Raw genomic sequence first — 14,928 nt, 5'->3', positions numbered from 1 at the left:
TGTGGCACATGGGCTGAAGTTCCTTGACTAGGGATTGAACTCAGGCCCCCTGCACTGGGAGCTCAGAATCTTAGCCAGTGGCCCATGAGGGAGGTGTGATCTTTTCAAATAGTGAGCTGTATCGTGTCACTCCCGTGCTTAATAATCTTCCACTGCCTACAAGATCAAGTCCAAATTTCCTGACAAGACATCCAAGGCTCTCCCAGTCTCACTTTAAGTTCCTCTTTCTGGCTTCCTATCTTGCAATGAAGCCTTACTTTTCAGGCCCTTCCTGGAAGCTGCCTGTATTTACTTTGTTTCCTTTCTTCCACCCGGAATACCCTTTGTTTATTTTTCCACCTGGAAAAGAGCCCATTCCTTCCCCTCAGCCAGTGGTTCTTGGCTACAAGTAGCTTTGCTCCCAGGGACTCTTTGGCGATAACGGAGCTGTCTCTGGCAAGATGACCGTGTGTGTTACTGGTCAAAGCTACAGTGCTGCTGAATATCCTACAAGGCACACGTGTCGTGTCCGGTTCTTTGCGACCCCATGGACTGTAGCCCGCCAGGCTCCTCTGTCCAGGGGATTCTCCTGGCAAGAATACTGGAGTGGGTTGCCATCTCCTCCTCCAGGGGATCTTCCTGACCCAGGGGTCGAACCCGTGTCTCCTGTGTCTCCTGCCCTGGCGGGCGGATTCTCCACCACTGAGCTACCTGGCGTGAGACAGCCCCAAATGTCTCCCCCCAGGCTGAGGCTGAGGAAGCCTGCTCTAAGCCTGTCACGTCAGGTCCCCAGCATCAGTGTCCCTTTCCTCTCCGGTCAGTGAAGCCAGCTGTGTGGGCGGCCGTTTGATGGGGACGAGTCCATCTCTCTGCCTGGCCAGGAGCTCCCCGAGTGCAGGGACTATGTCCTCATTAGCGTCACCACGGGTTAACCCAGGGCTTGGGGCAGGGGGCGGGGGGGGAAGACTTGGAAAATGTTAGTGGACCGGAAATTGAGGATTCAACATATAGCTCTAATTAGAACTAGGAATTTGGCCTGGGATCTGGGTAGGAATGTCAGGAAAACACGAACCCCTGACATTGGAGCACAGTGAGGTAGTCAAGGGCAGACTCTCTTGGTTTCAAAAACTAACAAAGCAGCTGTGTGACCCTGGGCCGCTCACTTGACATCTCTGTGCCTCTGCCATCTGCAGGGCGGAGATGCTAGACGTGCTCGTCTGTAGTGGACTCACATGTCCCCGCCCCCTCCAGCCCGCCTCCCACCTGCAGGTGACTCTGTCTCCTTCCCTTGAACCTGGGCAGTCGGCTTGGTGGCCTCGGAGCAGAGGTTGCAGAGGACGTGACTTGGGGTGACTCTGAGTCAGGGTTGGAAAAGGCTGTGCACTTCTTGCCAGTTTTGGGGGGAAGCTTGCTCTGGAGCCTTCAGCACTGTGGGCGAGTCTGGCTGTGCGGAGGCCTCACTGAGACCCCACTATTTTTTGGTGCTGGGTGCTGTTTGTGGAGAGGTGTCCGCACTCCTTGTGGGAGGTCAGGGTGAGGCCTCGGACCACCAGCCTCAGTCCTGGCTGGCCCTGCCTCCTACAGCTCGGATCCCCTGACCTTCCAGGCCCCTGTCCTCTGTCTGTGCCCCGACGGTAATGCGAGCTGTTAGGACCACAGGAGCTAAAGCCCGGGGAGCACAGAGCCCGGTGGGGAGCGAGTCCTGAGCCCCAGGGGAACCTGCCCCTCACTGAAAAAGTGAGGAACCCCTGCAAGGGGCTGGCTCTTCCTCTCCCTGTCCCCTCGAAGGGGAACCCCAAGTCCAGAGGAGCATGGGCGTTGGGGCTGCAGGATCCCTGGGGGTAGGGCACCAAGGTGCCGGATCTCAGGGGTAGGCCCGGGCCCGCTGATGCCAACAGCAACGCCACAGAGGGCCTGAGGGGGACCAGCTCGATGCAGCTGTGGGGCCTGGGGCCGGGCACTCAGCCTCTTTGTGCCTCAGTTTCCCCTCGTGGGCGGTGACCCCCGGGGGGGCTACGAGGGCCCAGAGGTGGTCTGGACCAGCTCTGAGCCCAGGGCCGAGGCTCTGGGCTCTGCGTTTCCTCTGCTCAGGGAGAGGCTGGTGAGATCAGCCGCTTTGTTTCTAGGAAACTCATCTGCAACTGGTTCTAATAAAACTGGGGCAGCCGGGCCAGAGGGCAGGAAGTGAGGAAGGGCCAGCGCTGCTCCCCTGGGCCCAGGGGCCCGGTCACACAGGATCCCCAGAGCCCCCTCCTAGGACTCTGCGGCCAGCCGTCTTCCTGGCCCGAGGAGGTCGGCCGCGGTTCTGGGGAGGGTCCCCGGGCGAGCGTGCACACGGCGGTCCGCGTCCCTCTTCCCATGCCCCCCCGCCCCCGCCACCTCTCCTGGGCCGCCGCTGACACTGAGGGATTGCTCCCCAAGGCGGTGTGAGAGTACACAAGGACGCGCTTCCGCGGCAATTAATCACGCTTTACGTCCTCCGTGCTGCCGAGGGCGCTCCCGAGGGTGGAGTTTTCTGGGGATTAAATGGGCCCGATGACAGACATGGGGCTGGAGCTCCTGTGGTCGGGCTGGCTCGGTGGGCCCTCCACGGTCTCGGGGCTTCACAGGCTCCCTTTCTCACAGGGCTGCAGGAGGGTGATCTTGGCAGGGACTTGAGGCATCAAGGTGCCTCTCGGCCCAAGAATTACCCTAAAGCATAACTGATCAGACACTCAACTGTGTGAGGCTTTCGGCCAATCGGCGTTGGACCACCCACTCGTGTAGAGGGTGTGTGTATCCACGAAGCCCCTATTGAACGAATGCTGGAAACAGGGTAAAGCAATGGGGACAGGCCAGCCATTCTGACTTGAGTGATGTCTGGCCCGGGCTGCCCCACCAAGCAATGGAAGGCACAGGTGCTCAGCCTTTCTCCCCACGGTGAAGAATCGCCCTGGGGCATTCCCAGTCTAGCATGCAGAAGGGGTCTGTTAAGGGACCCACCCAGAGCAATCTCAGTTCCACCCTGCCTTGGGGAGTCCTGCCCTTCACTGGTACCCAGGGTCCTGGGCTCTAAGATGAAAGGATCAGGGCCGGGACCCAGCCTTGATGAGTCCATGGAAGAGCGTTCAGTATCTGTGCTGAGCCCAGCACTTCTATGATCAACTAGTTTATTCCAGGAGTGCAAGGTTAGTTAAACATATGAAATACCCACATTAACAGAAGGAAAGAGAAAGACCATATGGCTGTTTTGATATATTCAAAAAAGAAAAACACTTTGAGAATTCAGACTGTTTTTAGAGATGGCATCATCGTAGACACAGAAAATCCTAGGGAGTCTACAATGACTACTGTGGAAGTATTAAGTGGATGCAGTAAGGGAGCAATTTACCATGTCAATTTACCAAAATTAGTTTAGTTGTGTTTTTACATAGCAGTCATTGATAATCAGAAGAGAAAAAATTTAAGGTACCATTTAAAATAATATCAAAATCATAACACATTTAAGGAAAAATTACGCCATAAAGTATTGCTGAGAGAAATTAAGGAAGACCTACATAAAAGGAGTAATACACCATGTATATGGATAAAAAGAGTCACTGTATTTAGAAGACAATTTCCCCCAAATTGATCTATAGATTTAATGCCATCTTAATAAAAAAAATCCCAACAGCCTAAAAAAAAAAAAAAAAAAAAGGAAAGAAATTGACAAGTTGACTCCAAAACCTATACACAGAAATGGAAAGGGCTTGGATCACAATAAACTGTGGAAAATTCTGAAAGAGATGGGAATAGCAGACCACCTGACCTGCCTCTTGAGAAATCTGTATGCAGGTCAGGAAGCAACAGTTAGAACTGGACATGGAACAACAGACTGGTTCCAAATAGGAAAAGGAGTACGTCAAGGCTGTATATTGTCACCCTGCTTATTTAACTTCTATGCAGAGTACATCATGAGAAATGCTGGACTGGAAGAAACACAAGCTGGAATCAAGATTCCCAGGAGAAATATCAATAACCTCAGATATGCAAATGACACCACCCTTATGGCAGAAAGTGAAGAAAAACTAAAAAGCCTCTTGATGAAAGTAAAAGAGGAGAGCAAAAAAGTTGGCTTAAAGCTCAACATTCAGAAAACTAAGATCATGGCATCTGGTCCCATCACTCCATGGGAAATAGATGGAGAAACAGTGGAAACAGTGTCAAACTTTATTTTTTTGGGCTCCAAAATCACTGCAGATGGTGACTGCAGCCATGAAATTAAACGACACTTACTCCTTGGAAGAAAAGTTATGACCAAACTGGATAGCATATTCAAAAGCATAGACATTACTTTGCCGACTAAGGTCTGTCTAGTCAGGCTATGGTTTTTCCTGTGGTCATGTATGGATGTGAGAGTTGGACTGTGAAGAAGGCTGAGCGCCGAAGAATTGATGCTTTTGAACTGTGGTGTTGGAGAAGACTCTTGAGAGTCCCTTGGACTGCAAGGAGATCCAACCAGTCCATTCTGAAGGAGATCAGCCCTGGGATTTCTTTGGAAGGAATGATGCTAAAGCTGAAGCTCCAGTACTTTGGCCACCTCATGCGAAGAGTTGACTCATTGGAAAAGACCCTGATGCTGGGAGGGATTGGGGGCAGGAGGAGAAGGGGATGACAGAGGATGAGATGGCTGGATGGCATCATGGACTCGATGGACGTGAGTCTGAGTGAACTCCGGGAGTTGGTGATGGACAGGGAGGCCTGGCATGCTGCGATTCATGGGGTCGCAAAGAGTCGGACACGACTGAGCGACTGAACTGAACTGAACTGAACTGAAGATATAAAAAACAGTTTTGGAGAACAAGGATAAAATTGGAAGGAGTGTGTGACCTGATTTCAAGCCGCACTATAAAGCGACAGTATTTGGGACAGCATGGTAATGGTGTGAGGACTCCTGTGGAGCAAGGGAGCAGAAAAGCACCCACTCACTGATCCGCACCCGTGAGGCCAGCTGAGTCTCCACAAGAGTGGACATCAAGGGAAGGATGGGCTTTTCAACAAACTATGCTGAATGGGTAACCACACGGGACAGTGCTGTCCATTAGAGATCCAATGCAGGGGCTTCCCTGGTGGCTAAGCTACTTCCCAGTGGCTAAGAGTCTGTGCTCCCAATGGGATGAGCCCAGGTTCAATCCCTAGTCAGGGAACTAGATTCCACATGCTGCAACTAAAGATCCTGCAGGCTGCAAAGAAGATAAAAGATCCTGTGTGCCACAGCTAAGACCCAACACAGCCAAATAAATAAGATAAATTAAAAAATATATACATATATATACACACAGAAAGTTTGTCCTCTTTAAAAAAATATAGTGCAAGTTACATAGGTAATTTTAAGGTCTTGGCAGTCATATTAAAAAAGTAAAAGGAAACAAGTGAAATTAACATTAATGTTATTTTACTTAACCCAATCTATCCAAAACACTCTCACTTTGACATTGACATCTCATAATTTTTTTGGTCCCAAGTCTTCGAAATCTGATGCGTATTTTATGCTTAAAGGACATCTCAGTTCAGATTAACCACACCTTAAGCGCACAGCAGCAACCTGTGGCTATGAGCTGTAATTCTGAACCGTGTAAATTAAGGAAAAAAATGCAGCTTGAACATTATCTCACACCACTTATAAAATTAAGCTGAAACAGATCATGGAACTACATATAAAAGCTGCAACTATAAAACTTCAAGAAGAAAACATAGAATGTCTTTATAACCGTGGGATAGTCAAAGATCCCTTAGATGAAGCACAAAAAGCATAAACCATAAAAGAAAAAGCAACAATTGAACTTAATAAAAAATTTAAACTTATCTTCCTCAAAAGATACCATTTAAAGGGACTTCCCTGGTGGTCCAGTGGCCAAGACTCCTTGCTCCCAACGCAGGGGGCCTGGGTTCGATCCCTGGTCAAGGAACTAGATCCCACACGCTGCACCTAAGAGTCTGCACGTGCAACTAAAGATTCTACATGCCGATACATGTGGCATGTAAAGGTCCTGCAACCCCCAACTAAGGGGGTCACACGCTGCAACTGAAAAAAAAAAAAAGATCCTGCATTCACATCTGAGATCTGGCACTGCCAAATAAATAAATAAATATCTTTTACAAAGATACCAGTTAGGAAACAAAAAAGCCTATTCCAGTCACTGACTGGGAGAAGGTATTCATGATTAGTATATTTGATGAAGGACTTGTATTCAGTCCTTGATAAAGTAAAAAAAAAACAAACGAGCCCAACTCCGAACCTCTTACATTGAATAAGACGCCAACAACACCATGAAAAAAAATGGAAGAATTACTAGAGGTGTGTGAAACTACTGCCCAAAAAGATATGTGAACAGTCAGTAAACACAGTAAAGATGGCCAACCCCACTAGTTATCAGAGAAATGCAAATGCAAATCACAATGGGATACATATCCGTTAGGGTTGCTAACAATACCAACTGCTGGCAAAGACTGGAATAACTGCAGCTTCTGTTGCTGACGGGGATGTGCAGTTACATAATAACTGCGGAAAACAATGTCCTAACTTCTTGTAGAACCAAACATACATTTCCCACATGACCCAGTAATTCCACTCCTATTCATTTGCCTGAGAGAAATGAAAACACAGGACCGCAGAAATACTTGAACAACGATGCTTGCAACAACTCTGCAATTGTAACCCCAAACTGGAAACAGTCCAAATGCCCACGAAGAGGTCAATGGATAAGTAAAGTATGGCATATCCATGCAGTGGAATACTACTCAGTTTCGAAAGGGAGGAAAACCCGACTGATGCATGTAAAGTGAATCTTAGAAAGATGCTGGTGAAAGAAGGCGTATACAGAAGAGAAGGTATACGGTATGATTCCCCTAACATAAAACTCTGGAAAAGACAAATCTAATGTAACAGAAAGTGGATCAATGGTTGTTTGGGCCAGGATTGAGGGAGGGGCAAGGACTGCCTGAAGAGGGGCTCAAGAGAACTTTTGGGGGTGATGATGGGATGTCCTGTAAATGCCTTGTTTGTGACAGTATTTACATGGGTGGCATACATTGTTTGAAATCTGTTGAAACATAGACTTGAAAGGGGTACTTTTCATTGTATACAAATTACACCTTTGAAAAGTTCAAGGGGCTTCCCTGGTGGTCCGGCGGCTAAGACTCTGTACTCCCAATGCAGGGGGCCTGGGTTCCATCCCTGGTCAGGGAACTAGATCCCACATGCCACAGCCAAGAGTTCGCAGGCTGCCACTAAAGATCCTGTGTGCGGCAACTATGACCTGGCGCAGCCAAATAAATAAATAAATATATAAAATAAATAAATAACATAACATAGAAATAACATAACATAGTAATAAATAAATACAAAAAGTTCAAGAACACTTATCATTTCATAAAAAAGTAGAATGCACAGATTAGCTGAAATTTAAAACACACACACACACACACGACCTGTACTCCCACCCTTTGGAAATTATCCTGCAAGTATTTTGGCGGATAGCCCAATGACACTGCAGGCATTTTGTTTGTACCTAGGTCGTGCATATGTATGTAGTGTTTTACAAAATCAGTCATGTAACACTCACTATTTTGTAACTTCCTTTTTCCATTTAACAGCATCTGGAAAACATACTTCCACACCCACAGAAGCACTCCCATACCCACACTTTAAGGGCAGTGGAAGCGCTGTGTCCTGTGACTCTACCCTCCTTTATATCACCCAGCCCTGCCTGGGGGACACTGAGGCTGTTTCCCATTATTTGCTGTCATAACCATGCTGAGCTAAACATCCTCAGAGCTATGTCTTTTTGCTCATCAAATGGCTTCCCTGGTTGAGTTCAGAGCAGGAGGTTAAGGCTGTGGATGGGGGCCAGTCCCGCAGCCCAACACCCTATCAGTGTGTGAGATGTCCTTGACGATGAGTTTCAGGACCCACTCAGCCTTTTTCCTCTTGGCTCCCCACCTGAGGTCTCTCTGAGACAAGGACTGGTGAAAGCCTGCACGGTCTGCTCTTCTAGAGGGCCTGTGGGTGGAGGTGTGCGGGGGAGGGATCTGGCACCTGCGGGGAGAAATATTTGAGCTGCTGGGAGCTTTTCTCTCAGGGAGGCCCACAGGTGGGAGGCCCCTCTGCCTGGCAGGGCTGGGAGGCAGGCCAGGCCTAGCAAACACCACCTGGTCCAGGTCATTCCCGCAGTGCTGGTCGGGGCACTGCCCAGGGACCTCGCCTGGGCCGGGGGTGGAGCTGGTGGCTAAGGGCCAGAGCGCCGTCTCCAGTTGGAAACTTCCCTCATCTCCTGCTGGTGTCTGAGCGATGGCTGCTGCGGTCAGCGGGAAAGGGTGTGGTTTCGGTAAGTCAGGGGTCTATTGCATCTCTACCGCGCTGGCCAAGGGGCAAGATTTGCACAGCAGATCTCCGGCCCTTTTCGGGCTCATCCCAGTGTTCTCCCTGCCCAACACGTGATGCCTGCTACGTGATCAAATTTGGCTAAAGTTTTCCCAAAGGCGATCCTCTTTCCTCTCCTCTCCTTTCAAACAGATATCAGACCACCCCCAACCCCGTCTCCCTGCAGGGGACAGAAGACTATTCCACGGTCTCCCGACTCTCGGGGTTCCTACTTTTCTATTTGGAAAACCATTTCAAGGAGGCGATAATTACACAGGGTAAAACTAATTTCGAACAGTGAAAAAGGACAGACAGTGAAAAGGACCTCTCCCCTCCATTCCCTAAAGCCCCTCCCGAAGACAATGGCACCCCACTCCAGTACTCTTGCCTGGAGAATCCCATGGATGGAGGAGCCTGGTGGGCTGCAGTCCATGGGTCGCTAAGAGTCGGACACAACTGAGGGACTTAACTTTCACTTTTCACTTCCATGCATTGGAGAAGGAAATGGCAACCCACTCCAATATTCTTGCCTGGAGAATCCCAGGGACGGGGGGAGCCTGCTGGGCTTCCGTCTATGGGGTTGCAAAGAGTCAGACACGACTGAAGCGACTTAGCAGCAGCAGCAAAGATCTTTACAACTTATTCTAAAGGAGATCAACCCTGAATATTCATTGGAAGGACTGATGCTAAAGCTGAAGCTCTAATACTTTGGCCACCTGATGCGAAGAGTCGACTTATTGGAAAAGACCCTGATGCTGGGAAAGATTGAAGGCAGGAGGAGAAGGGGACAACAGAGGACAAGATGGTTGGATGGTATCACTAACTCAATGGATATGAGCTGTAAAGCTCTCTAGGCAGACATGCCACATGTACGTCATGTCCAGAAGAACATTCCACATCAGTCCGTAAGACGTTCACTCCATCTTTTCACGCTCATAGGTCTTTTATAGATGCTCTGGAAGATCCCTAAGTCATCTGTGGCACAGGGATGAGAATAGTATCAGTGTGGCCGTCTTGTTGTGCAGACTCAGAGAATGTCCCAGGTCCTGGCATGAAGGACGCCTTCAGTCAGTGTTGGCATCTGTGTCCAGGGAGAGGGGTTCTGATGGGGATGAAACCAGAGAAAGGGTGAAGGAACTAAAGGGTGTTGTGTTCAGCTGTATTCAGCTGATGCCAGCTGTAGTCAAGTGTCTCTTGGGCTGTAACGAGGCTCGATTATGGGGCTGGCTCTAAAGGTTCCATGGAGGAGGAGGCAGGAGGCCAACTCCATCTTATCATGGGGAATGAGCTTCCCAGCCCTGGAAAGGAATGAGCTCCGCACTCCTGGAAGCAGGCAAGCTGGATGTCAGCTTCTTGGCGATGTAAGCATTGGACGAGGCAAGGTCTTAGACTAGATTCTAGGTGGCCTGGTCCAGTAAGTCCATCACAGTAGTATCATTCTGGTTTTACTGATGCCACTGTGGGTGGCTTGGTTCCTTTGTTCTGCTCCAGGTATTTCTCCACTGAGCAGTGGGGACCCCAGTGTGGTTGGTGGCTGCCTGGAGGGGATGGACAGATGGCTGTGTCACTGGTGAAGGAAGCTCACCCTTTTATCTCAAAGGAGATCCCTCTGCCAACCTTGGCCATCCTTGCCTATTCTTGTCTAGTTGTTGCTTAGTCGCTCAGTCACGTCTGACTCTTTGCGATCCTGTGGACTGCAGCACGCCAGGCTTCCCTGTCCTTCTCCATCTCCCAGAGCTTGCTCAAACTCATGTCCATTGAGTCGGCGATGCATCCAACCATCTCACCCTCTGCCATCCTCTTTTCCTGCCCTCAATCTTTCCCTGCAACAGGGTTTTTTCCCAATGAGTCGGCTCTTCGAATCAGGTGGCCAAAGTATATTGGAGCTTCAGCTTCAGCATCAGTCCTTCCAATGAATATTCAGGACTGATTTCCTTTAGGATTGACTGGTTTGATCTCCCTGAGTCCAAGGAACTCTCAAGAGTCTTCTCCAGCACCACAGTTCTTGTCTGGTGAGTGGTTGAAATCCAGGTGGGCTGCCTGGCAGGAACGGCAGGAATTTGTGGCTGGAGGCAGCCCGTTTGTTTGAAAGGATGGGCTGGGTGGGGTTGGGGGGAGAGTCAAGGGGCAAAGTGCAGGCAGGAAATCAGCAGCCCACCCACGTCTCCGCCTGCACAGGCTGCGGTGGGCAGAAACTGCTTCCTCTCTCACCCCTGTTTGCGGAGAAAGGAACTACACTCAGTTCCTGAATTGGAAAGGAGAGGAAAGGGTGAAGGCTGTGAACCACTGACAGCGCTGCACTTTCCCCACCTCATGGGAACCCGCGAGGCGGAAACGGAGTTTTCGCAGCTGGTTTCCAAGGTTGATGAACAGCAGAAGACGTGGCGGTTAAGACAACAGGTCCAGATTTCCGGTCCTCCAGGAGTCTTTCCAGAGAGACAGCACTCGCTGGAAGTGACAGCTGGGGGTCTCCCCGGTCGTGGCAGGTCCCGAACCAGCCCACGTCAGTCCTGCTAGTGCGCGACCTGGGGCAGGACCCCTGCCCCCCACTCTGCACCCGGGTGTCCTTGGCTGGGAGCATCACCCCTCACAGACCTGTCTTCAGATTTAATGGAGATCGAAGGTAGAAAGTAGCTACTACATATAATTTCAAAGACCTAGATCCTGGGAGTGAGTCAGACCTTTCTAAATGGCCTCTCAGTGGTTAGGCTTCCCTCAATAGCTCAGACGGTAGGTAAAGAATCTGCCTGCAATGCAGGACACTCGGGTTTGATTCCTGGGTCAGGAAGATCCCCTGGAGAAGGAAATGGCAACCCACTCCAGTATTCTTGCCTGGAGAATCCCAGGGACAGAGGAGCCTGGTGGGCTACAGTTCATGGGGTCTCAAGACTTGGACACGACTGAGTGCCTGAACCGCCACCAAGTGGTTCGGCATATTTAATTATCCTAATAACAAGCAAGTCAGTACTGATGTGAGCAGCTAACAGTAGAGTAACAACAATAACAGTGTCAGCATTTATACTGTTCTTGCCAGGAGTTCAGGCACTGTGCTAAGGGCTTTATATGGATTATTATAACGGGTCGCCATGAGAATCTGAGACTGTGGTGGTGTTATACCCACTTCTGCAGCGAGGAAACTGAACTGAGAGAAGGGAAAGAAATTGCCTAAGGCCACTCAACCTGCTGGTGGGTGGCTGATATCCAAATGCAGGCTGCTGTCCTGCCCATCCCAATCCACTGGACACACACACACACACACACACACACTCACACACTCACACAAACACACACATGGGCAGCAGATCTTCACCTGGGGCTCAGGGTCTCAAGGCAGGTGCAGTAGACTTCTAGGGGACCCAGAACTGTATGCACATTTATGTAAATATGAATTATTTCTCCCTGGGGAGCAGCTGCATTGATTTATAAGATTTCTAAGCATGCTAATCGGGAAGGTAATCAACTGACTGTCATATATAGGATTTGCTAGAAACAGACTCTGGAAGACACCAGGAAGGGGTGAGGCAATCAGAAAGAAAGAAGAAGCCAGGCCAGCAGCAATTTTTGCGATAGCCAGCCTCAGCCTGACCCCACTGGGGCTCCGGAGGGTGAGTCACACGGCAGAGCTCGACAGTCCACGGCAGGGTAATATTGGGGTGAGTGGGGGACACCGATCCAGAGTCACAAGATGTTGGAACTGCCAATCATGGCTTGTCATTCTCGACTGGGTCCTGGTTAAAAAGCCAGCCCTGAAGGACATGCTGGGGGCAACTGGGCGAAATCTGGAAGTGGGCCGGGTATCTGACGGTGTTAGGAGATGGATGCTGACTTTGCTAGGTGAGCAGATGGCATGGTGAGCATGTGTAAGGATGGCTTTCTGGCGATGCGTGCTGCAGTATTTAGGGTGGAAGGGTCCTGCTGTCCGCCAGACAATCTAAAATGGTTCAACACACCTCTCCAACTCTCAGATGAGAAGAGGCTTAGGCAAAAAGATTGTAATTGTTGAGTCGAAGTTGTGGATATATGAGAACCATTCACTTTCATTACTTGTTTTCTCAATTTGAAAACTTCATAATGAACGTTTGAAAAACTCGTCTGAGGGCAGATAACCCTCAAGGCAAGTGTCTGCATGAGCTGAGGGCTCAGCCCGTGGGAGCAGTCTCCACCTGAGTTGCTGGCTGACTACAGGCCTGGCCGGGGGCTAACTGCCCGCTTCTTTCCCTGGGGTCCCTGGGCTACATGTCAGGGGTCCCAAAGCCAGCACACAATTTCAGCAGGGCTCTCACATAACCCGCGTGTCACGGCCACACCTTGTTCCCACAACCTTTCAGCCGCCTGGTGAGTGCTCTTGTGCTGGGCTGGCCCTGGGGCTGCCTGGACCCCGAGGCGGTGGACCCAGGGCATCCCGGCGTAGCTGGCACCTCTTCCTTCCAGACATTCACATGTCAGTGCTTGAGGAGCGCTTTCCCCTCGGGCCTGCTGGGAAGCGCTGGTGGCTGTGAGCTGGCATGGCTGCGCCACTGCCTTCTGGGGCTGCTCAGAAGGCCTGGGTGCTGGTGGTGGTGGGAAGGCAGGCCGGGGGCCCTGGCACTGGAGTATCTGGGCTCAGCAGGGTGGATGGAGGGCCGGCCCGGGGCTGTCCCAGGATGGGCACCCGGCGTTGCCCAGAGCTGACCCTCATGGGCTGCGTGGAGCCTTCAGTGAGGAAGACACAGGAGCCAGGAGAGGCTGGCAGGGCACAGGCTGGTCTCACCTGCCCAGTGCACTGGGACCACGAGGGTGAGCACGTTCAGGGGGTGGGTGGGCCTGAGACTCTGAATTTCCCTCTGGCCTCAGCTATGTGGATGCCCCTGGCCCGTGCCACTCTCCTTGGCCTCAAGGGAAGGCAGCTCTGGGGAGGGGGAAGGAATGGGGCGGAGCCTTGCCCTCCCTGCCACCACTCACAGGGACCAGGTGCCCGCCTGCGGGCCGCTCGGGTGCTGCCTGGCTGTGGGTACACGTGGGTGCCTGACCCCGGGGCCAGGAGTCAGCTGCCCTCCATCCGTCATCGTGACCCGAGCTGGAGGGAGGCGGGCCCCTTCCTGAGAGGAAGCCGAGCGTGGGATGCCGATGCCTGTGCTCAGCACGCGGGGGCGGCCTGCAGCCTCCCGCCGAGGCCCTCCCCACTCCCCCGCTCAGCAGCCTCTGGGTGCCCTGAGGGGGAGTGGCAGGACACAGACCACAGGGAAACCAGCCCCGATCCATCCTGTGCTGAGGTTTAGAATCTAGCTGGCTCTTCCTAATGTGAGCCGTGTCCCCCCACCCCCCACTGCTTCCCCATGAAGAGGGGGAGGCTACGTCTCAGGTTCTTTCCCAGGCTTGTCTCATTCCCGAGTGGGGGGCCCTGGGACTCCCCGCTGGAGGAGACACGTGCAGCCCTGCTCTCACTTCCAAGCTCCTCCAAGGAGCAGTCCTCGGGGGTCCCCCTAGTGCAAAGAGCCCCTGCTTCCTTTGTCCATGGTCTGGACAGAGGACACAAGTTTGCACCACTCTGATTCAGACGTCGGGGGTGGAGGGGCTGGGGGCAACGGCCCCATCCGCTGCGTCCCCGCCCTCTTCTCCATCCCTTCGTCCAGCCCAGCCGGCGGCGCTTACTCTCCTCTGACCAGGCAGACACGCTCTGTCGGCCCCGCCTTCGCGCTGGCTGCTCCCTCTGCCGGGCCTGCTGTTCCGCCCAGCGGCCCCACTCCTCACTGCATTCACTCTGTGCTCCGTGAGGCCCCCATGGCCCCTTCCTTGCTTCTGTGATTTGACGTCACAGCACTTACATCCACTCGGCTTTTTTTCCCCTGTTGTTAATTTGCTTTGTCTGTTAGGTTTTAATGCGCTTGTCACCTGTGGTCCCCTCTGGAATGCGTTTGCTCTGTAGAACGTCCCAGAATGTAGCTCAACAGACAGCAGCCGGTCAATCAAAATGTGCGGCCGGGTGAACGGATGAGTGACAGCACAGATCACGCACTGAACGCCTTTCCGACCTCTGAGTGGCTGTTAGTTATGGAGAGAATGCAAGCCCACGACAAGCACAGCTACTCAGATCCAGGCTAACCCGGGGTGTTGAAGGGCTGATTATGACGTGGCCGTGCCCCTTTTGTCCAGCAGAGGGCAGCCAATTCCTGACAGCTTGAGATCTCTGCCTTGCTAAGAAGGGCTTGTTTCTTTTTTTCTCTTTGAACTTATTTTTAAGTTTAATGGGAAATATTTTTTTCAAAAATCCCACAGTCCACATGAGGGGGAGAATGACTTGATCTGATACACAGGCACTTGGGAAACTGTCTCCTCCTAAGCTTCAAAGTGACTCTTCTCTTTTTAGGACACACAGAGACCTGTGGCACGGCTCTTAGATTCTGAGGAGCCCAGGAGTGGAGCTTGTTATCTCAAACTTCTCAGAGTCCGTCGGGTCTGCTGCAGCCCATCATTGCCGGCTGGCCTGCCTGCCTGTGTCACAGCCGCAGGGCTCTGTCTTTGGAGCAGAATTCCCCAGGAGATGTCTGCAGCAAGGCCAGGGGCTGCCCTGGCCAGGGAGAGGGTGGGGG

This window comes from Oryx dammah, unplaced genomic scaffold (genome assembly GCF_014754425.2).
Source record: "Oryx dammah isolate SB20612 unplaced genomic scaffold, SCBI_Odam_1.1 HiC_scaffold_13, whole genome shotgun sequence".
Classification (NCBI taxonomy): domain Eukaryota; kingdom Metazoa; phylum Chordata; class Mammalia; order Artiodactyla; family Bovidae; genus Oryx; species Oryx dammah.
The sequence above is the reverse complement of the archived record's forward strand: the minus strand, read 5'-3'. Positions refer to the sequence as shown.